We start from the raw sequence: 8326 nt of genomic DNA on the forward strand, positions 1-8326 counted from the left end.
GTGTATGTGTGTGTGTGTGTGTGTGTGTGTGTGTGTGTGTGTTTGTGTTGAACACTGACTGAAGGCTATTGCTGGCCTTTCGGTGCCAGATTTCAGAAACATGTAAGCTCTCGTAAGCAAAGACGATCTTTTGCTTTGGCCAGCCGTGAGCACCTGACACTCTGGAGCACCACATTCTTTTTTTGCATGAAACTTTCCATTTTTTAAAATAAAATGTATATGTGTGACGGTGGATATTTCGGCCCCCGGCAGCCCAGTTCAGAAACACATGAACATCTTGACTTCTTCACTGAATTTTTCATTCAGAGTCCTCAAGTTTAACAGGTTAGCTGAGGAAGACCACTACACTTAAAGGGATAGTTCACCTAAAAATAAGAACTCACCCTCAAGTTGTTTCAAACCTGTATGAGTTTCTTATTTCGGCTGAACACAAAAGAAGATATTTTGAAGAATGTTGGTATACAAACTGTTGGACGTACCTTTTTTGGCTACCGTCAACTGCCTGCTTTCAGTCTTTCTTCCTAGTTTAATTAGTAACGTCTAATATCATAAACTCATTAAGAAGCAGCAATAATCCAGGTGAATTGAGGTCTGCTGCAGAATTGGTATATTTTCCATACATTTAATAAAAATTCATAGATCGATAAATATGGACTTCCTCTAACACTCTCAAATGTTATTATTATTGTTAAAACTAAAACCATAAAAAAACATTAAAATAAGATAAAATAATAAACTGAATAAAAAAATCTCGAAATAAATATTTTATTTCATCTACAGGCAACATTTCTCATTTTTGTTTAATTTAATTTGAAGTACTAAAAAAACTAAAATAATCTAAACTAATCAATAAAAATGAATAAATACTATGAAGACATATGCAAACAAAAATATATAAACAACTAAAAATGTCAAAATTACTAAAACTGTAAAGTGAAAACAAAATATAAAAATAGAATCTAATCAAAAATATTAACAAACTAAAAAAAAGTAAAATAACACTAATTCATGTGTTTTCATATCAAGAAGCATCACGTCAAGTTTGACACCAAATGCCGTTAGTTCTCCCACATCTGCCACAAATTGTGATCGTTCTTTCGTTTGTTTTTGACCATAGAAGACAGAAAGTCTTAAAGGTTCAGAATGACAAAAATCCGTAAAATTTACGGTAAAAAACGGCAGCTGTGGTTGCCGGAATTTTACCGTAAAAATACGGTAGCAACGTTTTAGGTTTTACGGTTTTAACTTAAATTTACAGTTAAATACCGTATTTTCATTAACTGATATAATGTTAATATACCAACCTACTGAAGTACTGAAATCTGTTTTGTAGCTTTGTAATACACTGATAAGCAGGCGGTGATGAGAAAGTCACATGATGAACCAAAGCCCATCACAAGCAGCTTTTAAATAATAACATATATAGAAGGAGCACAGTGTCATTCACACAGACACTAAACACCATCACGGTAACACACATGAGACTGAAATAATGCAATAAACATTCATTTAACAACATTAGGTGTACCACACAACCCTAATACACAAAACTGATAAGAAGAAACATAGTTATTTTAACAAAAAAACATTTGAAATGTAATGCAGGGAATTCTGGGAATGTCAATTTACGGTTATTCACTGTAAATTATACAGTCTTTTTCACTTCTAAAAACGGTATACTACTGTAAAATTAATGTCCAATACAGTTTTTCACCGTATATAGTAGGGGAATTTACCGTTAACCATTTAACAGGTTTTTACTGTATTTTTTACAGTCTTTTACCGTTAAATTCACGGTCATTTTTTATACTTGTGAGTGCAGGATAACGGTTAAAAAATATGTATTTCTGACTCTATTGGCGTGCTATTTTCGTCTGTGGACGCTGGCAGTTTTTAGGTGTTAAAGCAAAGGTCCATCCGCCTGTCACATCTGCACTCATCGGACGTCCTCTTTCCCAGAAGCGTGACTCATTACGGCTTCTCTGCAGATTAATTGATTTTCACAGCTGTCTTTTACATGAGTGTTCGTCCCGCCCACAGACTGACGCAGAGAACCCAAGGAATTCCTCCCAGCTGATGTGTTCGGTGTGTTACTCATCCAGAACGAGTCTCTCTATCTATCCTGTAGCTGCTCTAATTCCTCATCATCGCACTAATTAAATCAACTACAATTCTCACATCCTCTCGCTAATGAACCATTAATGCACTCAACACAGATGTCTAGAACAAATAGAGCGCTGCAATGATCACATGTATTTTTGTAGGCCGACTCAGAAGTAAAAAGCTAAACGAGGTCACATGACTTCAACATCACCACCATTAAGCTTCGTCAACTCTTTGTCTGAGTTGGAATAGCTTGCTAGAGTGATTATAAACACAATGAGGCTGTGAAAGTGACTATTGAGTAAATCAGTTTCCAAGCTAACAGAACGTTCTCCCAGTAACGTTAATAGAATGTTTGTTCAAAGTTATCTGGTCTTTAGTAATGTCCTCAAAACATCAGGAACGTTTTTCTGAAACATTTTAGCTCATGTAACATTTTTTTAAATGTAACTGCTTGTTTCGGAATGTTCAGAGTAACAGTTAAAAGTAACATTCCAGTAATGTTTGAAAAGAATGGAATGTTCGCTTAACATGCGTAATACATCTTTAAATCTTCAGAGAACATTCAGAAATAACGTTTTTATAACTAAATTCAAACGTTAGAAAAAGGTTCTTCGGACATATTTTTATTAGATGGGTGAATAGTCTCATTTAGCCACTTGCTAGCAACCACCTTTTTCAAGACAAGCAAAAATCTTGAAAAAATACAGTGGGGTATTACCGATGAATTGTATGTTGTAGAATGAAAAGTGAAAATATCTTGAGCTTATTTCAGGAATTTAGCTAAAAATCCATTCCACAAAAAAAACTGGAGGGAACTGGAAGTGCTCAAATTCAACTCGTTTCCAAGTTTTCATACAAATATACGTAATCTCTGCAGCACTTTATTATTATGCGGCTCTCTGGAATGCTGCATTGTGATTGGTCAGTCATGGCATTCTGCAATCAAACATTTTTGTATAAAATAAACACATTTCTCAATGAAATAGGATACAACAAGAAATGCAGAGCAGATTTGACCCAAGAGGGTAATGGAGACAGGATGATGAAAATCGTCTCTGTACGACTGGTTGGAAAAAAGCGTGATTTAAATTTTATGTTGACTTCAAATGACTTCACGCATTTATAAGAAAATACTAATTATGTTTGTTTGCTTAACATGGTTTAAAAAAAAGTCACAGTGCATCATGTGTTTATGAATGCTTTCTGCGCACATATCCTTACATCATTTAGCCGAAGGCAGTGAGGAGATTTTCTCTTTGAAGATCTGTGGAATAATTTAAAGCTCAAACTGTTTACAAAATAACAAAATTACTGTCTGTTATGGTGAGCGTCACTCATTGGCTGACTCTCGGCTCACTTGTGTTTAAAAGTCAACATTAAATCAAAACCGACTCGATTTACTTTCTTGATACATTTCCTAGCCTTATTCTGAATGATTCATCAGTCCACAATATATAAAAAAATCATTTTCAAACATGCTCCGCCTCTGAAACGCTGATGTCATCGGTCTCCGCCCCTTTGACCCCGCCCACTTCCCCACGAGCCAATCAATTCTCAACAGATGAGAACAAGTCAACAACCGAATAACTGGAGTTTTGATTTGCTTCAGATGTGTTTTGCGAAAAAAAAACGCTGCGTACAAATGTGTTTGTGTTTACTAACGCTGGCAAACGCAAACGATTTTGACCGAACTTCTCACGTCATTTAGCTCAAGGCAGTCCGGTTTTCTCTTTGAGGCTAAAAAATATAAAAGTCGTCCAATTTACAAAACAACTCAATTACTGTCACTGGCTGCCGGTGACGTCATATACATAGACTGTATTAAAACATGGATGTAGTGTCCGTGACGTCACCCGTAGGTTCCTGAGGAGCGTTTTTGAAGCTCAAAAGTGGGCGGAGCCGGGCGGAGCCATCTTGGCAGCGCGTCACCGCGCGTCACTCTCGGATAATCCAAGATGGGCAAAGAGGTGGGAGCTGGTTGCTGAAACCGCGCCCACCTAGCTCGACGGCGGTGACAGCAGCGGCAATCCACCTGTCACTCAAGTGGCCACGCCCTTAATTATGCAGAACTTTAAGGCTTAATATAATTTAAACGGATGACTTATAAAAAAATTCACCCCCCCACACAGTTGTCATGAAGGGCTAAATACCTATATAGACCAAAATAATTTTTTGAACCAGGCTGTAAACATGTTTTTTTTCTGCTGTAAAGTTGGGCATTTTGCATAGACTCTCTTTTGCAGCCTCTAGCAGCCAGTTGATGAATTACAGTTTAAATCACTTCCGTGTTGGCTTCACAAGAGAGAGCAGGAGGTTGCCGCTTGGTCATATACCTGATTCGCACCGGTTAGTGTGCATGCAGACTCTCACATGTTAGAAGTTGCTCTTTACATGCAGTCACACAGGTCTTGTGTACCAGTTTCAGCCCCTGTGGTCCACCGACACACACTCACACACTCATACACTCACTAATATAAGGGTTTCGTGTTGAGTTGGAAAAAAAGACCTCATTCGGGGACACTCTGTAGAGTATACTTTACCTGCATATAAACAGGTGAAAAAAGTCTTTCCTGGCAGGAGGCGTGAAGTGGGGACAGCGCCAGGAAAGCTGTTTTAGATTCATCCAAAATTACTGGCTTTTGGCAGCGAGCGGCATACACAAAACAAATGTCCTCTTTTAATCTTACCGCTTTTTTCCTCCGACTCTCCCTCCCTCTCTCTCTCTCTCTCTCTCACGTCGTCTAATCTCTAAGGACGTTTTATTAGGACGACTGTATCAGATTCAGTATTTTCTGTGTACTATATGGGAGCGCAACGAGAATACTGCGATTATTGACATTTACAGACTTCACAGAATCGGCCCATGAAAATGTTTCCAGATGTTTAAGTCCACACAAATTCAAAATTCACCCCTGTCTTAATGGGTATCTTATTATGAACTATTAATTGGCATCTGTGCATCACATTATTGTAATATAATGCATGTCTCTCATAGCTGCTTGCCACCAAAAATGCTAATTCTGTCATTATTTACTCACCCTCCACCTGTTTCAAATCTGTATGCCTGGCTTTCTTCTGCTGAAAACAAAAGAAGATATTTTGAAGAATGTTGCTTGACGGTAGCCATTGACTTCTATAGTATTTGCTTCCATACTATGGAAGTCAATGGCTACCGTCAGCTGTTTGGTCGCCAACATTCTTCAAAATATCTTCTTTTGTGTTCAACAGATGAAAGGAATGAATGCATGTTTGGAACAATTTGATGGTGAGTAAATGACAGAATTTTCATTTTTGGGTGAACTATTCCTTTAAGTTTCGGACCGATCAAGCCGGTGTGGGATGAGTTCAACCAGAAGATATCCCCCCGTCGTTCCTTGTCCCAGAATAAAATCACATTCGGCAGCATGAAGCATCTTGGCTGCTTTTCTGTGGACTTCGCTCAGTTCTCTTCAGGAGTCATAAAGTCATATCACACCATTTACTTTACGATTCAGACTCGCGCAGAACAGAATGTCAATCTGAAAAAGCTTTTTGTCACATTAATGCATGTTTTTTCATGCAGTAATTATAAGCAGAGTTTGTTTCTTGAGATTATACTGAATTAAAGCTCAGAGCTGGAGAGACGCTGCTCTGATACTTTAATGAAGATACTTGATCTGAAGATGAATATGAAAGTCCAGATGATAATAGAGCGAGCGTGAAGTGTAAATAAAGCTAAATCTGTCTAAAGCCGCAGTAAATAAACACTGCCTACACAGAAATCCTAGAAAAATCCATTTCTATTCAGCAAGCTATTTCTGAAATAAATATTTTAAAATAATAAAGATTTTAACATAAGTTAATAATTATAAGTAACAAATTTGCATGTTCTCTGACATTGGTTAACACTCACATGACATGCAGGCAAACAAAATAAGTGTTTTTATTTTGATTGATGCTATTTTAAAATTATTTTTAATTTGACATTTTTATGATTCTTTATTATTAGTTTTTCATTAACCTCGCGAACCCCTGCAGCTCCTTCACAAACCAATGCAAGGTTTTATGCAATTAATGTGTTGTTAATATGTTTTCTTTGTATTTGAATGTTTATATACAAGAAACTTAATGTTGTTCTGGGTTATATGGATATAGATTTGATATAGATATATTGATGTATCATCAGGACATTAAGTAAAGATCATGTTCCATGAACATATTTAGTAAATCTCCTACCGTAAATATATCAAAACGCAATGTTTGATTAGTAATATGCATTGCTAAGAACTTCATTTGAACAACTTTAAAGATGATTTTCTCAATATTTAGTTTTTTTTGCACCCTCAGATTCCAGGTTTTCAAATATTGTCCTATCCTAACAAACCACACATCAATGGAAAGCTTATATTTATTGACACTTAAGACTGGTTTTGTGGTCCACAGTCCAGGGTCACATGTAAAGATTTCTGCAGCACATGAAGACTCACAGAGCTACAGCAAACGCTTCTCTATGACTTCACTTTCAGATGAAGATCCAGTCTGATCTGAGAGTGAGGATCAATGCAGCGCTGATTTACTGTCATCTCTATCGCAACCCATCTCAAACACACAACAACAGCATATTTTCCGAACACAGTATACGGAGAGAAGCTTTCACTGAACTTCATTAGGAATATGCACTCACACTTTTCTCATTCAACTCTACAAAGAGCAAGCGATCCACATTTTAAAGCTACATACTCTTACTCTATGACAGCTATTGACTTATTTGTGTCTGTTTTTTATTTCTCGAAACAAAATAAATGAAGGGAGACAAAGTACTTAAATGTAGAGTTGGGGTACTTGGAGATTTTGAATGCATCAGAGCACAGATGAATCCATGTAACGTGTAATATGAAATATAACAAAAATAAGTAACAACACAAAATTCGGACTCGACCCCAACACATGCCAAAGTAACTTGCGTGTCTTTTTTTAAAACAAGAAAATCACACGTTATTCGTTTTTCACAGTATTTTTTGTGTGATTCACACCGGTTGGAAAAAAAAAATCACACACAGGGGCACATACTTTCCCAGAAAACTTGCCCCGTCACGTCTCTGATGCACACGGCGATACCCAACACTGTTATTTCAGTAGCTTCAACTTTTCTCAGGAACAGTAATATTATCATTTAAAAGCCAAATGTGAAAACAGCCGAGGAGACGCCGCAGCCTCGATTGTCTCTGTGATGTGGCGTTAAACAGCGTGCCGTGATAATTAAGTCGGGCCCTCGTGTGGAGGAATGCGAGTGAGTGTGTGAACGCGCTCCAAACTCAGCGCGGCGGTCAATTTTTCAGCCCACTGCTGTGTGCTTAGCGTCACAGCTAATCTGAGAGAGAGAGAGCGAGCTGGTCTGAGCTGAGGTTGTGCTATGTTTAGTTGCGGACGCTGCTGGTGGTTTGGGCTTTACTGCGCTGGATCCTTCTCACAGCCGCTGGCCCACAGCATGTGTATATGACCTGCTAGCATTCCCTCGCTGACTGGGAAGGGCACCGCAACACACTAAAACACTAGACGATTACAGTATTAGGGTCTGGACATAGTCTGTCTGGACTGAGTCGGGACTGAGATTATCCGTGGGTTAGCTGCGGGCAGACTGTACGCGTTTCGCTGCAGGAGTTCATGAGTGAGTTGGTGATTTGTGGTGTTGATACCAAGTGTTTGCTTACTTGTGGGTTAGGGGTCTTTATAGTTTTGCACAACCAGAATTTTGATCTGCATAAAGTCTGGTTCAGGTTGCAGTTCGTCCTGCCTATGAAGCATGCAATTGGGAAGAGTTTGCTTTGTTTATAGGGGCGCAAGTTGGGTCTGATAGGGTCAAAAATAATGACACATGCCAATAATGAAATGCAATTTGATAACATTATTTAACTGCATTAGTTAACATGACCTAACAATGAGAAACTCTTCTAAAGCATTTATTTATCTTGGTTTTGTGTTCATTTCAACATTTTCTAATTCATTATTAAAACCAAAAGTCATATCTGTTAATATTATTTAATGGACCTGAGCTAACATGAACTAACAATGAATATATGTGTTCCTATTAATGGGATAGTTCACCTAAAAATGAAAATTGTCATCATTTACTCACCCTCAAGTTGTTCCAGACCTGTATGAGTTTCATTCTTCTGTTAAACACAGAAGAAGGTATTTTGAAGAATGTTGAGAGCCAAACTGTTGATGGTAGCCATTGACT

Source organism: Sinocyclocheilus grahami, unplaced genomic scaffold, assembly GCF_001515645.1.
Source record: "Sinocyclocheilus grahami isolate Dianchi unplaced genomic scaffold, SAMN03320097.WGS_v1.1 scaffold1275.1, whole genome shotgun sequence".
NCBI lineage: Eukaryota > Metazoa > Chordata > Actinopteri > Cypriniformes > Cyprinidae > Sinocyclocheilus > Sinocyclocheilus grahami.